The 21,974-nt window shown below is 45.8% G+C and overlaps 1 protein-coding gene across 4 annotated transcripts in view; it reads left to right on the plus strand.

Annotated features, from left to right (window-relative positions):
- Positions 1-21,974, plus strand: part of DRAP1 (DR1 associated protein 1) — a 138,950-nt gene that overhangs the window by 12,625 nt on the left and 104,351 nt on the right. The gene's annotated exons all lie outside the window — the stretch shown is intronic.

Genomic DNA, 21,974 nt, shown 5'->3' on the forward strand with positions numbered 1-21,974 from the left:
CTAGTATGGAAGACTTTGCTGAAACTCAAGCAAGACTGCAGAACCATGATCCTGATTGCACCCTTCTGGCTGCATCACATTTGGTTCCCACTTCTTCTGGAGTTGTCCTCTGAAGAACCGTGAAGATTGGAGTGTTTTCCAACCCTCATCACTCAGAATGAGGGGTTGCTTCTACATCCCAGCGTCCAGTCTCTGGCTCTCATGGCCTGGTTGTTGAGAGCTTAGAATTCGCCTCCTTGGGTCTTTCAGAGGGTGTCGCCTGAGTCTTGCTTGCTTCCAGGAAAGATTCTACAAAGAGGTGTTACTCTTTTAAATGGAGGAGGTTTGCTGTCTGGTGTGACAGCGAGGCCCTAGATCCTCTTTCTTGCGACACAATGTAACCAAAGACCATAATGGACATATCCTAACTCTTCCTCTCCCTCTCTAAGCTCTCACCAATTGTCTTTACCATACATGTACCTCATTCTACTATAATATCACCTTGATATTGTTCACACCTTGTATTTGTTCACACCGGAATCGGTTAACGCCATTTACGGTACTATGTAAGCCACATTGAGCCTGCAAAGAGGTGGGAAAATGTGGGATACAAATGGAACAAATAAAAATAAGACCTTCATGTTAAAGAGAACTCTGCTGGAGGTGTCTGACACTTCATTGCGGACTGGATTCCCTCCAGGTTTTGATAGCCCTGATTTTGCGGCTTCCCCCGAGCGTTGGACTGACGCTAAACGTAGATAGGTAAGGCGTTCATGCTGAAAAGAGCTCTGCCGCAGGTGTCTGACACTGCATTGCATCCTGGCTTCCCTCCGGGTGCTGAGGCCCCGGGGGTGGCTTCAGATGTTATTTCCTCCCCCGAGCGTTGGAAACACGCTAAACATAGACGGGTAAATTCCCCGTCTGAAAGTGGCGCATATCCTTTTTCCCCCCCGTGGTCAGGCTTTGGGGAGTCTGAGGGGTCTGGTAGGCCCTGATGGACGGATGATCCAAATGAGGGTGCCTGTTTGCCACAGGACTTGGATGATCCAAAAGCTTACGGATTTTCCACCGCGATGAGCTGCCAGCGCTCATTTCTGACACCTTGCAGGCCCTTTCTATTGAAGATCCGACCGAGGGCGATGCCGCCTCTTAATCCTAGGATGTCTAGTACTAAGAAGCCTTCTCGGGCTTTTCCTGTGCATGACTCCATCCAAGAGCTTATTTCTGCTCAATGGTCTGACCCTGATGGGCCTTTGAAGGTTGCCAGGGCTATGGGTCAGCTTTACTCTCTGAGTGAGGATCACTTGGCTCCTTTGGGGATCCCTAAAGTGGATGCGTTGGTCACGGCTGTGACTAAAAAGACCACTCTCCCGGTGGAGGGAAGGGTCGCTTTGAAAGATATGCAGGACTGGCGGCTAGAATCCGCGTTGAAGCGGTCCTTTGAAATCCCGGGCCTTTCCTTAAGGGTGGCTATTTGTAGCTCCTATGCAGCCCGGGCCTGCCTTTCCTGGTTACAACAGGCGGTTGATCAGCCCGCCGATGGTGCGGGGTCCCTCGCTGAGGTTGGCCTGTGAATGGAGTCTGCCCTGTCCTTTTTGGCTGATGCCATTTATGATCTGGTCAGAGCTTCGGCTAAACAGATGTCGGTGGCGGTGTCTGCCCACTGCCTTCTTTGGCTGCGGCATTGGGCGGCTGACATGGCCTCTAAGCAGAGGCTGGAGAGGTTACTCTTTAGGGGCCTTCTGCTGTTTGGTGAGGAATTGGAGAAGATTGTTAAAGACCTAGGGGACTCTAAGTCCCAGCGATTACCTGAGGATAGGCCAAGGCCTTCTTCCAAAATTCCTGTGTTTCCCTCCTCTTCCAGGCTACGTTTCCGCGAAGCTCGCAGATATTGCCCGGGGCGCTCTGCTGGGTTTTCTCAACATGCCCGTTTTCAGCAGAGGAACTCCTTTCGCTCGGACAAGCGTTCCGCAGCGGCCGGGCCTCGGCCAGGAGTTCAGGGGCGTCCTCCACAATGATGGGACGCCGGTCCACTCGTCGATTCCTGCAGTAGGAGGTCGTCTTCCCCTCTTTCTCGAGGAGTGGACCAAGATTTCTTCGGATCAGTGGGTCCTGGACCTGATCAGAGAAGGTTACCGATTGTAATTCGGTGCCCCGGTGAGAGACGCCTTTATGGAGTCCCGATGCGGCACTGCTGTAAAACGGGCGGCGGTAGAGGAGACCTTGCAAGTCTTGCTGCTCCTAGGGGCGGTGATTCCACTGCGATCGCTACTCCATTTATTTTGTGGTACCTCGAAAAGGCGGGTCTTTCAGACCGATCCTCGACTTACGAAGAGTCAACAAGGCCCTAAGTGTGTGTCACTTTCGCATGGAAACCTGTGCTCCGTCATTGCGGCAGTACAGCCAGGAGAGTTTCTAACGTCTCTGGACCTAAAAGAAGCATATTTGCACATATCTATTTGGCCTCTGCATCAGCGGTTCTCCGGTTTGCGGTTTTGGGCCAACATTTCCAGTTTCGGGCCTTGCCTTTCGGCCTAGCCACAGCTCCCCGTACCTTTTCCAAGGTGATGGTGGTGGTAGCTGCTTTTCTCAGGCGAGAGGGTATCAGAGTTCACCCTTATCTCGACGACTGTCTTATCAGGGCGGATTCGGCAGACGAGAGCCGACTTGCCACGACCAGAGTTATAACGGTTCTTCAGACTCTGGGCTGGGTGATCAATTTGCCCAAAAGTCACCTGACTCCCTCTGTGTCTCTCGAGTATTTGGGGGTCCGGTTCGACACGGCCTCGGGGTTCATCTTTCTCCCCGATCACAGGCGATGTAAGCTTCAGAATCAGGTCCGTCTGCTCCTGCAGATGCCTCGCCCTCGAGCTTGGGACTTTGTTCATCTCCTGGGATCGATGACAGCCACCATGGAGGTGGTTCCCTGGGCGAGAGCTCATATGAGGCCGCTGCAGATTGTTCTGCTGTCTCAATGGTCTCTGATTTCCTAGGAATACCGCAGCACCATGATTCTGATTGCGCCCTTTTGGCCCCGTCAGATCTGGTTCCCTCTTCTTCTGGAGTTGTCCTCCGAAGAACCGTGGAGATTGGAGTGTTTTCCAACCCTCATCACTCAGAACGAGGGGGTGCTTCTGCATCCCAACCTCCAGTCTCTAGCTCTCATGGCCTGGATGTTGAGGGCGTAGATTTCGCTGCATTGGGTCTGCCTGAGGGTGTCTCCCGAGTCTTGATTGCTTCCAGAAAAGATTCCACTAAGAAGAGTTACTTTTTCAAGTGGAGGAGGTTTGTCGCCTGGTGTGATAGCAAGGCCCTAGAACCTCACTCTTGTCCTGCACAGACCCTGCTTGAATACCTTCTACACTTATCGGAGTCTGGTCTTAAAACCAACTCAGTAAGGAACCATCTTAGTGCAATTAGTGCTTGCCATTATCGTGTAGAAGGTCAACCTGTCTCTGGACAGCCTTTGGTCGTTCGGTTCATGAGAGGTTTGCTTTTGTCAAAGCCCCCTGTCAAACCTCCTACAATGTCATGAGATCTCAACGTCGTCCTCACCCAGCTGTTGAAGCCTCCTTTTGAGCCACTGGATTCTTGCCATCTGAAGTACTTGACTTGGATGGTCATTTTTTTGGTGGCAGTCACTTCAGCTCGGAGGGTCAGTTAGCTTCAAGCCTTGGTAGCCCATGCTCCCTATACCAAATTTCATCATAACAGAGTAGTCTTCCACACTCACCCTAAGTTCCTGCCAAAGGCGGTGTTGGAGTTCCATCTTAACCAGTCAATTGTCTTGCCAACATTTTTCCCCCGTCCGCATACCCGCCCTGCTGAACGTCAGTTGCACACATTGGACTTCAAGAGAGCATTGGCCTTCTATCTGGAGCGGGCCAGCCCCCACAGACAGTCCGCCCAATTGTTTTTTTTTTTTTTTTTACCCCAACAGGAAGGGGGTTGCTGTTGTGAAACGCACCATCTCCAATTGGCTAGCAGATTGCATTTCCTTCACTTACGCCCAGGCTGGGCTGACTCTTGAGGGTCATGTCACGGCTCATAGTGTTAGAGCCATGGCGGCGTCAGTGGCGCACTTGAAGTCTGCCACTATTGAAGAGATTTGCAAGGCTGTGACGTGGTCTTCAGTCCACACATTCACATCTAATTACTGCCTCCAGCAGGATACCCGACGTGACAGTCGGTTTGGGCAGTCGGTGCTGCAGAATCTGTTTGGGGTTTAGAATCCAACTCCACCCCCCTAGGCCCAGTTTTATTCTGTTCAGGCTGCACTCTGTTAGTTGTTCTTCGTAGGTCAATCTTTGTTATGTCCTCACTGTTGCGAGGCCCAATTGACCCTCTTTGTTGTTTTGAGTGAGCCTGGGAGCTAGGGATACCCCAATCGTGAGAACAAGCAGCCTGCTTGTCCTCGGAGAAAGCGAATGATACATACCTGTAGCAGGTGGTCTCCGAGGACAGCAGGCTGATTGTTCTCACCTACCCTCCCTCCTCCCCTTTGGAGTTGTTCTATCTTATTCCTTTGCTTTTTTACTTAACTGAGCGGGAGTGGTCGCACACGGGCGGGAAGATGGCCGCGCGTGCGCGGTGGGTGTGTCCCACGCACGGGATCTCCCGCGATACTTTTTCCGGTTGGCGGGGGCTGCCGTGGACGTCACCCAGTCGTGAGAACAATCAGCCTGTTCTCGGAGAACACGTGCTACAGGTATGTATCATTCGCTATATTGTTATATTCTGGGGCTATTGCACTGGTCTCTATAGTAACCATGGAACCTCAGTGCTGCCATGGGGTCTTTATCTCCAGGTGCAGTAGTTTCAGCAAAATAGTTTTATTTTTCTGGAAGATGGTTGGCTTTCAACCTGAAGGTCACAGGTTTAGGCTGGCTTGTGCATCATATTAGAAGCTGTGGCACTTGGCTCCTTTTCATTTGTGGCATATTTTTTTCACTCTCCCGTATTGCTTGCCCTGACAAGCAGTTCTTTGCATTTCTGTGACAGCTAACACAACGCTATAGTGCCAAGGTTAGCTGTGTTGGTTTTCTACAGCAGCTCTGCTCTTCTAGTTTTGCACTTGACACTGGTCAAACTATTGCATACCAGCTCTAGCTTCCACTGTATCAGCGGCACCTCTAGCTAGCTGTATGTTGCAATGTCTCTAAGGCTTTTATTTCACTTTTGCACTTTTCTTTGTATTAGACAGCAAGCTATATTCTGATCTACTTCAATTTAGCATTCTTCCCTGCACTTCTCCTCTAGGAAGCGTTTCTTCTCTTTCCCCTTTGGCCCCCTCATGTGCGGTTTCTCTGTTTGGCCATTCTGGGCTCTCATATTCAGTTCCAGGCTTTGCCTTTCGGCATGGCTATGGCTCCATTCACCTTTTCCTACTATTGGGAGTTGTCACGTTTGTGACCGTTTCCTTGTCTGTGCTCACCTCGCCCTCTGGTGGCTGCAATGGACTTACTGTCACCCGTTCCAGACTTCAGCCCACTTCAGTCCAGATCTTCCGGCCTGCCAGAATTGCTTTCCTTGTTTGTACCTGAACAGCACCCGTAGTTGCCTTGTGATTGCTGCAGCTGAGCTTTAGCAGCCGATGGGCTTTATTAATCACCTAGAAACTTCTGTGTTTGCCTTTGCATCGTCTAAGGTCCCTGGTATGTGGGTGTGCTCTGTGCACTTCTGCCTAGTCCAGTTTTATTCTGAGTTCTTGCCTGGTTCTTGTTTGTTTGTGTGTAGTTAGGTTTGGTTTTGTCAGGTTCCCAGGTCCAGAGCCCGCGGAGACGGGCTCTGGAGCAAACGTGAGCCCTTGGGCTACTGACGAGGAGCGACAGCAGCAGGCAAAACCCACCAACCAACACTGGGCTAGCACACCGGCACAGGCAAGGACTGCAGGTGCCGCCCAGCGAGCCGGAACACACGGACTGGAACACACTGGACTGGAACACACTGGACTGGAGTATTCCGGGCTGGAACGCACTGGACTGGAGTACCCCGGACTGGTCCGCACTGGTTCACCTGCACTTAGCCACTGTCCCCCAGGAGTTGAGCCCCTGGGTTCAAGCGGCTGGCAGGGCTTACCAGACACAGGATAACACGGGGGCTGAGATACTAGGACAAGCTTGACAGTACCAGGACCAGGAATGGGACTAGGGCTGAGGGACCACCTCATACCCTGGAATACCACGCAAGCTTGCACAAACCAGGAACACAGGGCCAAGACAAGACGGAAGTGCTCCCAAGCACCAAAGGGAAAGGCAGGAAAGCCCACAGGGGAAAGCAGGAAAACCCAGCAACTCAGAAGTGTTCCTATAGCGTAACCAGACTGAAGTGGTCCTAAGCACCTAACCACAGAAGTGCTCCTAAGCACTACACTAACAGAAGTGCTCCTAAGCACTACACTAACAAAAGTGCTCCTAAGCACTACACTAACAGAAGAATGCCTAAGCACTAAACTAACAGGGGTGCTCCTAAGCACTAAACTAACAAAGGGGAAGCAGGTGAGCCACAAGGAGAAAGTAGGAAAGCTAAACACATAAACTAACAAAGGTGCTCATAAGCACAAAGCTACAGCAGTGCTCCACAGCACTAAACTAACCAAGGGGAAGCAGGAGCCACAAGGAAAAAGAAGGGAAGCTAAACACACACTGCACCAACACTAACCTGGACCTAAAGCAAAACGCTGCAAAGGCAGCAAGTTCCCAGGTGGCTAATAAGCTCATCACAGCTGAGCTCAGCTGCAACAATCACAAGGCAGCTACAGGTGAGGCTAGCTGCCAAACTTCCACACAAGACTGGAAGGCTAAAATATCTGGACCGGAATGAAAAGAGTCTGGAAAGTCTATGGCAGCCACCGGTTCTGGCCACCAGAAGGTGAGAGGAGCACAACCCAAGGGAAAAAAGTCACGAACGTGACAGGTTTTATTGTTTAGTTCCTAGTCTTGTTTCTGGTCTGCATTTCCTTGTCTTGTGTCTGTGTTCTTTATTAGTGGCTGCTTGGCAGCTTTTAGTCCTGACTCCCTCCTATCTGTGTTTCTGTCTTAGTTGGTGCCTGGCAGCTTGTAGTCTTGACTCTGTTGTGTGTTTCCTGCTGGAATCCAGTTCCTGCCCAGTCCGGTAAGTCCTGCCAGCCTCCTGCACCCAGGGGCTCAACTCCTGGGGAAGGGTGGTCAAGTGCAGGTGAAGGCAAAACAGTGAAGATGACTAACAAAACCAAAAAAATGACAAAAATAAAATAAAAAATATAAACATCAAAATCTGAAAATAATAATAAAATATGTATCTAAAAATATAAATACATAAAAAAGACGACACTTGGTTATAAAAATTAAAAATTGTGTACAATTTAGCAACCATCATATTGTGAGATGACTCCTGACGCAGGCCTGAATGGCCGAAACACAGCTGTGTTGAGTCATCTTTTCCCTACTGTTAATGGAAAATAAAGTACACAATTTTTAATTTTTATAACCAAGTGTCGTCTATTTTATGTATTTATATTTTTAAATACATATTTTATTATTTTCAGAATTTGATGTTTATATTTTTATTTTTTTTTGTTTTTATCATTTTTTGGTTTTGTTAGTCATCTTCGCTGTTTTGCCTTCTGTTGTTTTTCCTGCGGAGACTAGTTTCTTCTGTTTTTTGCAACAAGTGCAGGTGAAGCCTTGCCCCAGTCCTGTGTTCCAGTCCAAGTGTTCTTGTCCAGTGTGTTCCTGCTTTGCTTATCCCTGTCTGCAGTCCCTGCTTTGTGTGTGTGTTAGCCCAGTGCTGGTTGGGATGATTTTGCCTGCCACTGCCGCTTTTTGGCAGTGGCCCAAGGGCTCACAAACCTAGTTGCTGCTTTGAGACCTGACAGGAATGTTGTGGCATTCTCCGCAAGGATGGCATCAGAGTGCACCCCTGCTCTAGACAAGATCCGAGAGTCAATCATCCCGGGTCTTCTTGCTGTTGGAATCCTTGGGGTTGGGTGATCACCTTTCAAATGAGCCACCTTGTCCCATCCCAGACAGCTCTGGTACGATTTTTTCTTCACCGAATACTGGAGGATCTAGCTTTAGCCGAGTCCTCGGGCCAGGCAATTCTTTCATGTCTTGGGCTCTGTGGTGGCCACTTTGGAGGTAGTGCCGTGGGCTGTGCTTTTATGCGACATCTACAGCTCTTGCTTCTTGACAGGTGGTGTCCTGTGTCCCAGGAATGTCAGCAGTTTCTTCCATGGCTGTTCTCGGCATGGCTGCTCATGAACTGGTGGCTCTGCAATTCCTTCCTGTGGAAGGGATGCCTGGGCGCCTCTGCAGTGAATGGTGGTGGTCATGGATGTGAGTATCTCAGACTGGAGTGCCCTTTGCTTCCTTCTTCTGCTTCCAGGGCGCTGGATGGCACAGGGGACGGTGTGGCCGATCTGCCTGCCTGGACCTGCTTTTGGTGACGTTCCTTTTCTAGCCCTTCAGGACATGTTGCAGGCCAGGTGGTGCTTGTGCCATCTCTCCTGCCTGGACCTGCTTTTGGTGATGTTCGTCTTCTAGCCCTTCAGGACACGTATAGAGGAATTTTTGAGGCATGGTTGTGGCCCATGCTTGGTCTTCATTGCAGGCGTCTGTTCCTCAGCAATTGATTGGTACAGTCAATGGTAATAAGTCATCTTGATTACTGCAATGCACTGTACGCAGGCTGCAAAGAGCAGAACATCAAGAAACTCCAAACTGCCCAGCATACTGCTGCAAGACTCATATTTGGAAAAACTAAATATGAAAGCGCAAAACCCTTAAGAGAGAAACTTCACTGGCTCCCACTTATGGAACGTATTGCATTCAAGATCTGTACGATGGTACACAAAATCATTCACGCAGACGCCCCAATCTACATGCTAAACCTCGTGGACCTACCTCCCAGAAACGCCACAAAATCATCGCGCAAATTTCTCAACCTGCACTTCTCCAGCAGCAAAGGACTAAAATACAAGCTGATGCATGCTACCACCTTCTCTTACATGAGCACGAAGTTATGGAACGCACTACCTAGAGACCTGAAAACAATCAACGAAACAACTATCTTTCGCAAATCCCTTAAGACATATTTCTTCAACAAAGCCTACAATGAAAACCCAGAACCTCACTAATCCACTTCTGAAAACCCACCTTCTACTATACCTAATAAATTCCTTCCTTCTTCTCTCTACTTTCTTCCCTTAATTAATCTCTGCACAATAATAACTGTACCGGACATCCAGGATTAACTGTGTTAACAAAACTATGTAAGCCACATTGAGCCTGCAAATAGGTGGGAAAATGTGGGATACAAATGCAATAAATAATAATAAATATTAATTTATTTCTGCAGGATGGGTTGCAGAAGGGCCTGGCCTGGCTTTTCACTCGGATGTAGTGCATTTGTTGCAGACTGCTTTGCTGCGACCTTGTTCACCCTGGAACCTCGTTCTTGTTCTCCAAGCTTATCTGAGGGCTTCTTGTCTACCGAGCATTGCTTCGGATTCTTTTTGATCCTTGTAGAAGGCTTCACTTAGGAGCGGTGTTCTTGGTTGCCAATTCTTTGGCACGCAGTGTCTCTGAATTTTTAGTGCAGCCATGCCGAGCTGTTTTTCTGCAATTTCTGAGTCTGGAGTTACCTTGCATCTCCTTTTCTTTATGGCAGGCTTTTAATCTTTATCAGCCTCTCTTTCTTCCCTCCTTGAGGATTTTCATGCGGAGTACACGGTACTTGTCTTCTAGATGTTAGGAGGGTTTTTCGGTATTTGCAGGTGTTGCATATTTTTTAGTGTTCATATCTTATTTTTGTCTTCTCGCTAGTTCTTGCCATGGGATTGAAGGCCACTGATCTGATTTTATTTTTTTTTCTCGGATTGCAGATCCTGTGTTTCCGTGGATTTTTTGAAAGGTTGCATCCTGCTGGTGGCATTGCAGGCTCGTTCCACGAGGTTACTATCTACCTCTTGGGCGGATTGGGTGTGCTTTCACTATTTGGATGCTGCCTTTGCAGTGGCGGTTGTGTCTTGTGGAGCGGCGACTTCCCACCCTAATTAGGGATTGCTTTGGTACATTCCACCAGTTCCTGGATTCATCTGCTGCATACGCTAAGGAAGGTAAAATTATACCTTACCTGCTGATAAGTTTCTTTTCGTTAGTAGCAGCAGATGAATCCAGGATCCTGCCCTCTGTCAGCCATGATTGTTTTGCCTGTCTGTTGTTGTCCTGGTCTTTAGTTCCCCCCCCCCCCCAAAAAAAAAAAAAAAAAGAGAGAAAACAGAAATCACTGAAGAGGAGTCCATCACAGTTGTGGTTTCTCTAAGTCGGACTGACGTTTCTGTTGTGTATGGTTGGTGAGGAAGGCTTCCTGGTTTCTTGTCTGATTCTGCTTGGTGATGAGACATATACGGAAGTGAAGGAGGAGCTGACCATCTGGTATCGCTGCCTTCAGCTTTGTAATCTCTGTCTCTACCTGCTGGTAGATGGACATAACCCCACCAGTTCCTGGATTCATCTGCTGCTACTAAAGGAAAGAAAATTATCAGCAGGTAAGGCATAATTTTACCATAGCGCTACTAGATGTATGCAGCGCTGTACACTGAACATGAAGAGACAGTCCCTGCTTGACAGATTAGGACGGACAAATAAGGGATAAGGGAATTTTAAAACATGGGTACTGAGCAAGTGAGTAATGGTTAGGAGTTAAAAGCAGCATCAAAAGGTGGGCTTTTAGCCTAGATTTGAAGACGGCCAGAGATGGAGCTTGCCGTACCGGCTCAGGAAGTCTATTCCAGGCATATGGTAGTACAGCAAGATAAAAGGAACGGAGTCTGGAGTTAGCAGTGGAGGAGAAGGGTGCAGATAAGAGAGATTTACCTAGTGAACGGAGTTCCCGGAGAGGAGAGTAGGGAGAGATGAGAGTGCAGGTACTGAGGAGCTGCAGAGTGAAAGCACTTTTAAGTCATTAAGAGGAGTTTGAACTGTATGCAAAAACAGATAGGGAGCCAATGAAGTGACTTGAGGAGAGGGCTAATATGAGCATACCGACACTGGCGGAATATAAATCGTGCAGCAGAATTATGAACAGATTGAAGGGGAGAGAAATGGTTTAACAGGAGATGTAATCCTAATCCCTTGCTCCTTGGGAGGGGAAAACACTTCAGCTGTTGAGAAAAAGTCTCTGTGGCTGGAATAAGAGAGACAATCTGACTCAGATTTAGTGTAACCAAGTAAAATCTTTATTGGTATTTCTCTAAGCCAATACAAAATGATTGTTCTCTCTGGAGCAGTTTGTCATCCAGAAAAGCCATATGCTCAGACTGAATAGCAAAATCTGCTCAGCAAAGCTTTCTCATTCTGCACTTATATACTGTTATAAGTTTCATTTCTTCTAAATCATGTGATTTTCTTCTATTCTAACTTATTATTCATGTAAGGATATTTCCTGTTTTCTTCATTATACATATATGGTTATATTCTGTTACTTTTTGTCATTATACAAAAATGGTAATTTCTTTTATTCATCATCCTCTCTCCTGCTTGTGTTCACATGCACACTTGGTCATTGGTTAATCCCTTGCCCTATACATGTGATCCCTGCATGTAGCAACAGCAAATTAATAAGTTGCATGAAACACCTGGCTTCTTCTCTAAACACACATTTTGGAGGAACATCTCCTTCTTTGGAGGGTCCTCAGTCTCACTTCCCCATCAAGGTTATATCAATTTTTTTGTCTGTCATATATGGGCCTCATAGCTTCAGTTCCTCGTGTTTCTCCTTGTCATGTGATTAACAAGACGTACTTAACAATATTTGCTATTTACTGATAATCAAAGTTCATGCACTCTGTATACAGGCAGCAGTAGCCAAGCGTGCAGACCAAGCAGAGGAAGGAATATTCATGTCCGCCTTGGAAGGCCAAGGGTCAAATACCACATGGCCTTCCACCCCAGAAGGTGAGGGACCAGGCTCTTCAGGGAGTGCCATGCCAAGTGCCCAAGGAATAAAGAAGCCAGGGTATAAAATGATATAAAAAAATATGGTGGCTAGGAGAGGTTGATATTACACAGGAGTAGCATTAAGTAGAGGAAGCGTTTCATAAGGAGTGGAGAGACCATTAACAATTAGGACCTTGCTAGTATATTTCTTGCAAAAAGAACAGCACAAGAGACACCACAGCAGAATAAGAAAACAATACAGACAAACCCAAGTACAGCAAAAATAAGACCTTTAAAAGTGGCACCCAAAGAATACCACCAAGAGAACAGGCCAGAAAACCAGGCATCCGCTGAAGTCAACTGGGCTAGCTGCAGTTCGCATACTATACTCTAACTTACGAAGTTCAGCAATGATTTAGTTAAATTACCCTCAGCAGAAGAATGCGCGGTAGAATTAAAAAGGACACAGACCCCACCCTGTCTGGCTAGGAGATAATCTAGGGCAACTCGATTTTGTAGTCATTTGAGTATTATCAGCTAATTCCTCAGACATGGCATTAAGACCATCTGTGGATAAATTAATAAATTTTTAACATATAACGAATTTTCTGAATTCACCTTGCATTTGCTGAAGCCTGAAGGCCAGGAGTAAAGAGAGAAGCAGAACCAATTTCAGTACTAGAAAAGAAATGAAATTCATTGGGAATCCATTTCAGCTGAAGCAAAATAGCTGGACCACTTGGCCTGCTTAGAGATAAAAGACAATCTAAGAGAGGAAAAATAGCGACAGGCAAAAACAAGCGGACAGGTGCAAACACCAGAAGCATGGCGAGGAATATATGAGTATAAATAAATAGAACACTGCCAGAAAATATCCATGAAAGGAAAGACAGTACAAGAAGAAGTAAACGGAACAGTGTGGTCACAGGACAAAACTGATCCTAAATGTTGGCCTGTGCCAGAAAACGCAATACAGAGAGGCGCTAAAAGAAGAGGGTCAGCCACCAAAACAGGTGTAAGGGGTACAGAAGTATTAGGCAGAGGGCAATTGATGTGGCTAAGGAAGAATTCAGTACAGTTAGGGTAAGTGAGATTTACTGAGGTGTCTACTCTAACAAGGTCATCTCCACTATCTTGCAGGCCCGCAAGTGTTCCACCTCTGCAGCTTATGCTCGGATTTGGTGCAAATTTGAGGCGTGGGGGGTTTCAAAGGCGATCACACCCACGCGGGCTACAGTCTCAACAGTGCTGGACTTTTTGCAGGAGGGCTTACAAAAAGGCCTGGCTTACAATTCCCTGCTGTTGCAAGTGGCAGCATTATCATGCTATCGAGGGAAAGTCGCTGGCTTGTCCCTTGCTGCTCATCCGGACATTGCCCAATTTCTCAGAGGGGTGCTTAGGCTCCGTCCTCCCGTCCGGTTGCCCTGTCCGGCCTGGAACCTGGGGCTGGTGTTGAAGGCTTTTCAGTGTTCGCCCTTCGAGCCGCTTAAGCGTGCTTCAGAGAAGGATGTGACTCTCAAGACAGTCTTTTTGGTGGCCATTACATCGGCTAGACGCGTGTCTGAGCTGCAGGCGCTGTCCTGTTGGGACCCTTTTCTGCAGTTCTTGGAGTCCGGAGTAACGGTATGTACAGTGCCTTCCTTTCCTGCCTAAGGTGGTTTCAGCGTTTCACCTGAACCAGCCCATTTTTCTTCCTTCCTTTTCTAGAGAAGAGTTCCCGGACTCCTTTGGGCAGTTACATCTTTTGGATGTCCACAGGGCGCTGTTGCAGTATCTACAGATGTCAAATGACTTCAGGACTTCTGATCGCCTTTTTGTCTTGTTGTCAGGTCCTTGGCGTGGAGGCCCGGCGTCTAAGGCCACTATAGCCCGTTGGTTCAAGGAAGTAATTTTTTCTGCATATCTGCTTTCAGGTCGGTCTGTGCCTGAAGCGTTTAAGCCGCATTCCACGAGAGCGATTTCCTCCTCGTGGGCTGAAACGGATGCACTCTCTCTTCAAGAGATCTGTAATGCGGCTACTTGGGCTTCTCAGCTCTCATTTGTCCGGCATTACAGGCTGGATGTTGCAGCGAAGCAGGATGCTATTTTTGGAGCACAAGTGCTTGCTCGCGGTGTGGCCTGTTCCCACCCTATTTAGGGTGTACTTTTGTACATCCCATCAGTTAATGGATTCATCTGCTGCTGATGACAAGGAAGGGAAAATTAGGTTCTTACCTTGTTAATTTTCTTTCCTTTAGTCACAGCAGATGAATCCATGATCCCTCCCTGTCTGACTTATTTTTTGTTCAGATCTTTCATGCAGATATAGATCTCATTGGGAGAAGTTGGATACCAGTTCTCAACATTTCTACATGATGTTCTTCTACAGGAGGTTGTGTTCATCCCTCCTTTGTATGGTTATTGCTCCTGTTCTGGGGCGTTTGTTCGCTGTGAGGAAAGTTTGTTATTATACCTTTATGGTTCACTCTGCTTTGGAAATCTCAAATACTGAAGGCAGTTGGGGCTAGCCATTCAAGAGGCACTATGGTTTTTCAGTGTTCATTATCTCTACCTGATGCAACCCATCAGTTAATGGATTCATCTGCTGTGACTAAAGGAAAGAAAATGACCAAGGTAATAACCTAATTTTCCCATATATCACCAATCAAAATGTAGATCTGTAGAAAGAAGAGTCATAATAGTGTTACAAAAATGTGTCCCATTATCAGTAACAGTATGCTTAGGAATACCAAAATGAGGAACAAGTTCAGTTAACAAGAAGTGTGCCATCACCTCTGAGGACTCAGAGCGACATGGCTTCAATCCACTGAGAACAACAACATACTGCCACTAAGTTAACAATAGCCAGAACAAGAAACCTGCATATCAGTAAAATCACAATGCCATTCAAGGGCCCGAAGGCTTAGGTATGTGACCAGAAGGAATTATGGGTCCCCTAAGGGGAACTGATGTAGTACATGCAGCGCAGGATTGAACAATAGAATGACAGCGCTGCTTAAGGTTCAGGGCCCACAGAAAAATAGATAATAAATCATACATCACCTGAGCAGAACAATGGGAATCGTAGTGGCATTCATGTAAAAGAAATAATAAAGAGTCAGATGGACAATAAGGAAGATCATTGGGACCAAACAACCCTGTTGAAGTGCTGGTAGCCTCCAAGAGGCTCCACCGAGCCATTTCTTCTGTAGAAGCAAAACACTGTAGATTCTGTATAGAAGGAAAAGAAGACAAAGTGATAGGCATCGAACGAGTAGAAACAAAAATAGTGGAAGAGGAAATCGGAGCATAAGAAACAAGATGTTGCTGCTAAAGATATTGTTTCTTATGCTCCGATTTCCTCTGCTAAAGATAAGCAGCAACATCAGCCAAAGCATTGCCTTTGGCTATCCAAGTCGTAGGAACAGTATGAGACGGATGCCAACAAATAGTGGTGGGCTGTCCAGAGTCAGAACGAGTAACTAAAGATTCAAGGATTAAAGACCAAATGTGAAAAGCTTGTATAGGGGAACCAGAAGAAGAAACAAAACCACACTGGTTCCACTTCTGCAAATTCTCATGAATAGAAGAAACAACATAATGAGAATCAGATATAACAGAGGTTCATCGAGAGGTGCAGTCAGCAAGGTAGCAGCCACGGCGGCAAGTTCCGCTTGCTGGACAGAATAGCCATGAGGTAGAAGATATTGATGACAGGCAAGCAACTGTTCAGTCTGAGTAAATTGAAGGAAAGCAAAACCAACAGTGGAGTCCAATGAAGAAGCATCAGTAAACCAGAAAGTGCCAGTAGGAAGGGGGTCAGAGGATAATGTAAGATTAAAAGGAAGGGGAAGAGTTGGGATTCCACAAAGATGTGTAGGGGGTGAAGGAAAATCCAAAAGGTCCAGAAGAAAAGAGAAAGGATCAGATTTACTAATAGGAGCAAGAGTTACAGCAGAATTCAGAAGAGTTGCTACACAGGAATCTAAGCGTGAAGAAGTAAAGGTGTAAGGTGAAGGTGAGCTAATAGAGAAGAAATATCATGGGTAGTATGAAGAGCGATAGAAATACCTGGGATATGAGCATGCAGTTTGAGAACAGCAGCAGAGGCTGCAACCAATCCTTGTTCACAAGGGGAAAAGGTAAACTCTACTGGAGTGAAAGAACCAGAAAAATAAGCCACTGGATTAGAGGAAGGGAGTTGGGCAGCAGCCGTGGCCCAACCACTGGCGCCATGAAGCACATAAAGGTGTACAGGCTGAGACAAATTGACAAAAGACAAAAAAGGAGAATCCAAAAGAAGAGCTAAGAGATCAATTATATGTAGATCAGAGTCAGTAAGAGACAATAAAGCAGAACTAGGAGGGGATCCACGTAAATGCCAATGTAGAGGTAGAGTAGTGTAGAAAAAGCATGGATCCACAATCTACAAAAATTAGAGTCCCAATAGGCCTCGCAACTGCCGACCAGTAGTTGGATAGCTTAATTGAGAAAGAGTCTCCTGAAATAAAGAAGTTAAAGTTTTATCTTGCAATCCAGTGTCAAAACCCAGAAAGGAAACTTTACATTGACAAATTTGAGCCACCTTAGGATTGACCTTGTAATCACAGTCCTGTAAGTTACCAAGCAACTTGTGAGTATAATACATATAGGAGTCAGCAGTTGGAGCAGATAGAAGCAAATCAACAACATAAGAGAGAAGAGTGACATCATCCAGCAGTGAAGAAGTAAATGCCGCCAAATCACGAGAAAGCACCCTGGAAAATACAGAAGGGCTCTCAGCATACCCTTGTGGCAACTGTGGCCATCAATAAGTTTGGCCCTCATACTGAAAGGCAAGAGGTCTACTCTGTGGGTCTAAAGGGACACAAAAACAAAAAATACCGCATTAGATAAATCAAAGACAGTGTGAAAAGATCCCAGAGAAACAGATTGCAAAATAGTAGCAGGATTTTCAACATTAGGAAACTCAATACCCACTAATTCATTAAGTCCTCACAGATCCTGAACAATACGCCACTGAGCCTCCCCTTTGGCGACTGGATACAGTGGGGTATTAAAAGAAGAATCACTTAATTCAATAATACCATGTGCCAATAGATTTTGGATTTCTGGATAAATACCTTCAAGAGCTGCCCTACTGAGAGGGTATTGAGACCTCCTGGGTCCCATGCCCTCAAGTTTAGTCTTTAAAGTAACTGATGCTACTGATCTCATTTTTCCATATGGGTTATCAGGTGTGACCCATATGGCATCATGATTAGGTAGAGGATAACTATCAGGTTCAGTAGCAGCCACCCTTCTGGCCTCCTGCAATAACAATTGAAAAACAGGTGATGCAGATTCAGGAGGTGGAGCAAAAGAAACAGAAAATTGAAACGCAGTTAACAAGTCCCTACCAAGTAAATTAACAGAACAATGGGGTGCATATAGAAGCTGGGCCCCTACGTCTTGCCCCATCCTTGGCCACCTTTAAATCTAGACTGAAAGCCCACCTCTTTAACATTGCTTTTGACTCGTAACCACTTGTAACCACTCGCCTCCACCTACCCTCCTCTCCTTCCTGTACACATTAATTGATTTGATTTGCTTGCTTTATTTTTTGTCTATTAGATTGTAAGCGCTTTGAGCAGGGACTGTCTTTCTTCTATGTTTGTGCAGCGCTGCGTACGCCTTGTGGCGCTATAGAAATGCTTAATAGTAGTAGTAGTAGGGCAACCGTAGCCTCCCTTCCACACTGTATGGTGCAAGGCTCGGTAAGAGTTATATTTTGATCAAGACCTACAAAGCCTGTAGTTAATATAGAAACAGAGGACAAATTCACGCCCTGGGGTAGACAGGTAACCACAGAGTGAGTGGCACCAGAATCAACAGGAAAAGGCATTTGCACCCCATTCACAGTAAGAGTAACAAAAGACTCCTCCATACTTGCACGAACCTGCATCGCTTCAATAAGTGAGGATGCACTATTATTTTGAAAGGTGTGCAAATGCTCTTCTGGGTCCCAATATGTAGGACCACCAGCCCTCCCTCTTGGAGGAGGGCGAGGTCAGGGAGCATTTTGTCTGCATTCAAAAGCATGCCCTTGCATACCACAGCTCCAACATTCCCCTCACCCTCTGCAGTTTGGACTGTCTATGCCACATACATGACCCCCTCTATTCATGGGCCCCCTGGCAAAATCTCTCCCTTTTTGTGGTCCTAACTGCCAGTTTATCTGAGCCCCTTGAAAAGCCTTATACATATCTGACTTATCCTCTGAATCCTCACTCTGCTCCCAATCAGAATCTGGATCTGACATCCATTATTTTACCTTCTTAGTAACCACCCTTTTCCTTTTTTACTTGCCACTGTCCTTTTTCTGCTCCTGTAGCTGGAGATTACATAACTGGAATGCGCTGAAGGCTTTCAGAGATCGGCTGTCCAATCAAATTATCCTAATTCAGACAGACAATCGGGTTGCGATGTATTATACAAACAGCAGGGGGCACTGTATCTCGCCCGATCTTCTGAGCGTGGGGCACACCCTCGGTGGATCTTTTTGCCACTCAGCACAATCACAAGGTTCCTCAATTCTGTTCCAGACTTCAGGCCCATGACAGACTAGCGTCAGATGCCTTTCTCCTTCATTGGGGTACAGGCCTCCTGTATGCGTATCTTCCCATACCTTTAGTAGGCAAAACTCTGCTGAAACTCAGGCAAGACCGCGGAACCATGATTCTGATAGCATCTTTCTGGCCTCGTCAGATCTGGTTCCCTCTTCTTCTGGACTTCAGAAGAACCTTGGAGATTGGACTGTTTTCCGACCCTCATCACTCAAAACGAGGGGTCGCTTCTACATCCCAACCTCCAGTCTCTGGCTCTCACGGCCTGGATGTTGAGAGCTTAGAAGTTGCCTCTTTAGGCCTCTCAGAAGGTGTCTCCCAAGTCTTGCTTGCTTCCAGGAAAGATTCCACGAAAAAGAGTTATGCTTTTAAATGGAGGAGGTTTGCCATCTGGTATGACAACAAGGCCCTAGATCCTTTCTCGTGTCCTACACGGACCCTGCTTGAGTACCTTCTACACTTGTTGAGTCTGGTCTTAAGACTAACTCAGTAAGAGTTCACAGCGCAATCAGTGCTTATCATCAGTGTGTAGAAGGTCAGCCTATCTCTGGACAGCCTTTAGTTGTTCGTTTTATGAGAGGTTTGCTTTTGTCAAAGCCCCCTGTCAAACTTCCACCAGTGTCATGGGATCTCAATGTTGTTCTCACCCAGCTGATGAAACCTCCTTTTGAGCCACTGAATTCCTGCTATCTGAAGTATTTGACCTGGAAGGTCATTTTCTTGGTGGCTGTTACTTCAGCTCGTAGAGTCAGTGAGCTCCAAGCCCTGGTGGTTTCATGCTCCTTACATTAAGTTTCATCATAACAGAGTAGTCCTCCACACTCATCCTAAGTTCCTGCAGAAGGTGGTGTCGGAGTTCCATCTGAACCAGTCAGTTGTCTTGCCAACAGTTTTCCCCCGTCCACATACCCGCCCTGGTGAGGACAAGTTGCAAACCTTGGACTGTAAGAGAGCATTGGCCTTTTACGTGGAGCGGACAAAGCCCTTTAGACAGTCCGCCCAACTGTTTGTTTCTTTTGATCCCAACAGGATGGGGGTTGCCATCAGAAAATGCACCATCTCAAATTGGCTAGCAGATTGCATTTCCTTCACTTTTGCCCAGCTGGGCTGACTCTGGAGGGCCATGTCACGGCTGATAATGTCAGAGCCATGGCTGCGTCAGTGGCTCACCTGAAGTCAGCTTCTATTGAAGAGATTTGCAAGGCTGCAACGTGGTCATCAGTCCACACATTCACATCTCACTACTGCCTTCAGCAGGATACCCGACGCGACAGTAGGTTTGGGCAATCGGTGTTACAGAATCTGTTTGGGTTTTAGAATACAACTCCACCCTCCTAGGCCCATTTCTGTTCTGTTCCAGGCTGCACTCTCACTTAGTTGTGTTTGTTTTCAGGTCAATCTCAGTTATGTCCTCGCCGTTGTGAGGCCAAATTCACCATTGTTCATTGTTTTGAGTGAGCCTGGGTGCTAGGGATACCCCATGCATGATGATGTCCAGCCTGCTTGTCCTCGGAGAAAATGAAGATACTTACCTGTAGCAGATATTCTCCGAGGACAGTAGGCTGGACATCATCACAACCCTCCCTCCTCCCCTTTGGAGTTGTTCTTCTCGTTTGCTTTTTATATAACTGAGGGAAGCGCGCGGGCGGGAAGTCACTTGCGCATGCGCGGTGCGTTGTCCCTGCGCCCGCTCTCGTCGCTTCTAGAAGTTTAAAATTTTTGATTTTTAAATCCGGAGCTCCTGGGCCGTCGCGGACGATGACCCATGCGTGATGATGTCCAGCCTGCTGTCCTCGGAGAATACCTGCTACAGGTAAGTATCTTCATTTTCCCTGATGAAGCCTCTTTGTGAAACAGGTCCCTGTCGGGAAGTGCAGAGAGAAGCTTGATGAGATAAGTGTGTTGATTTTATATTTTGGAATATGGAACATGAATCTCATTATTGAAATGTAATTAAAAAGCATTGAAAGAAGAATATATACGATAGGGGGTAGAGATTTTTCTGGCCAATGATTGAAGCTTATGTCTGTAGTGTGCTGTATCCTATATGAAAGTTTTGCGTACTACAGACTTCTGATGCCTTTTGCTCTCCTTTTCATTTGAATTAAAACAGTAAGTTTTAGGGCACTCATTGTCTGTTCTATGTTCCACATTTTTATATAGATATCTATACATGTTTTGTGGACTATCCCTTTTTCTAGCTATAAGTGTTCTTTTACACAAGCCTTTTCCTTTGGTCCTATGATTGGCCCTGCATGCCTTTGAACAACTGCTCTTCTTTTCTTGCACAGACTGTCTACAAGATGTCTTTCCTGTCCTGAGGTCCATCCAGAATTGGGTGCATGCTCTGCTGCTGTCCTGTAGCTCTGAGTGTCTTATGCCTTCCATTTGGAGACTCGGTGTCCCATGCTTGTATTTTGGACACTCCCAAACCTAATGCATTCAGACTAGGCCCAGGGCATCAAAGAGACCTTGTGATAAAAAGCCCAGCACACCACTTCTTCTGGTTTCAGAGTTGAAATAATGCCACAGACGTATGGGCCTTTGTTCTTTTTCTTTCTTAAAAAAAAACCACAACCTACAAATCTGATAAGATAATTGTGCAGAATACTACACTAATGTCTTCCAGTACTATATTATTCATCATCTTTGGTCTCAATGTAAACAGATATCCTTGTAGGTTTCCCCAGAATGTAACAAACTGAAGTTTGGGTAATGGCAACACCAATGTTCTTCGAATACCCTGATTTCATAGAATGTTGGATAGCTCTTGTTTTAAAATAGATAAACTTTTTTAAGTACTGGGAGTAATATTAGATTCCTCTTTAAGTATGGATCTTCAGATTAATGCTGTTGTTAAAAGATCTTTCTATAAAGTGAAATAAGTTTAATTTGTTCTAATTTCTTTCAACAACATTTTAAAATACTAATTTAATCATTCTATCTCAGATGGATTACTGTAATTCTTTGTATTTTGGTATTTCAGTGACGTTTAAGAGGAAACTGATTCAAAATACTGCCGCTAGGCTGATATTTAAGAAAGCAAAATTTGATCGTGTCACCCCTTTGTTTTATTGGCTTCCAGTTGAGACCCATATTTTATTTAAGCTTTGTTGTTTGGCTTTTAAAACATTGAATGATGATGCACCTGAGGGTTTTTGTTTTATGTTTCAACTTTTAGGTGACAGAAATAGAGAACATTTAATTTGGCTTTTTCATCGATGAAGTTTAAATCTGCCCATGAAAAGGTCTTTTGGTTATGGTGCAGTTAGTATTTGGAATTCTTTACCTTTTGAACATTTGTCTAATTTTTACTTGTATGGAATTTAGAAAGAAGTTGAAAACATACTTTTTTTTAATCAAGTTTGTATTCGCTGATTGTTAATTTTTTAATGTGTTATTTCATTTAAGATTGTAGATTTGATAATATTGTTATGTGTTGAATCTGATTGATTAGAGGTTTGGTGGGATACAAATTCTTTACATAACATAA

The sequence above is a fragment of the Microcaecilia unicolor genome, chromosome 11 (assembly GCF_901765095.1).
Source record: "Microcaecilia unicolor chromosome 11, aMicUni1.1, whole genome shotgun sequence".
Classification (NCBI taxonomy): Eukaryota; Metazoa; Chordata; class Amphibia; order Gymnophiona; family Siphonopidae; genus Microcaecilia; species Microcaecilia unicolor.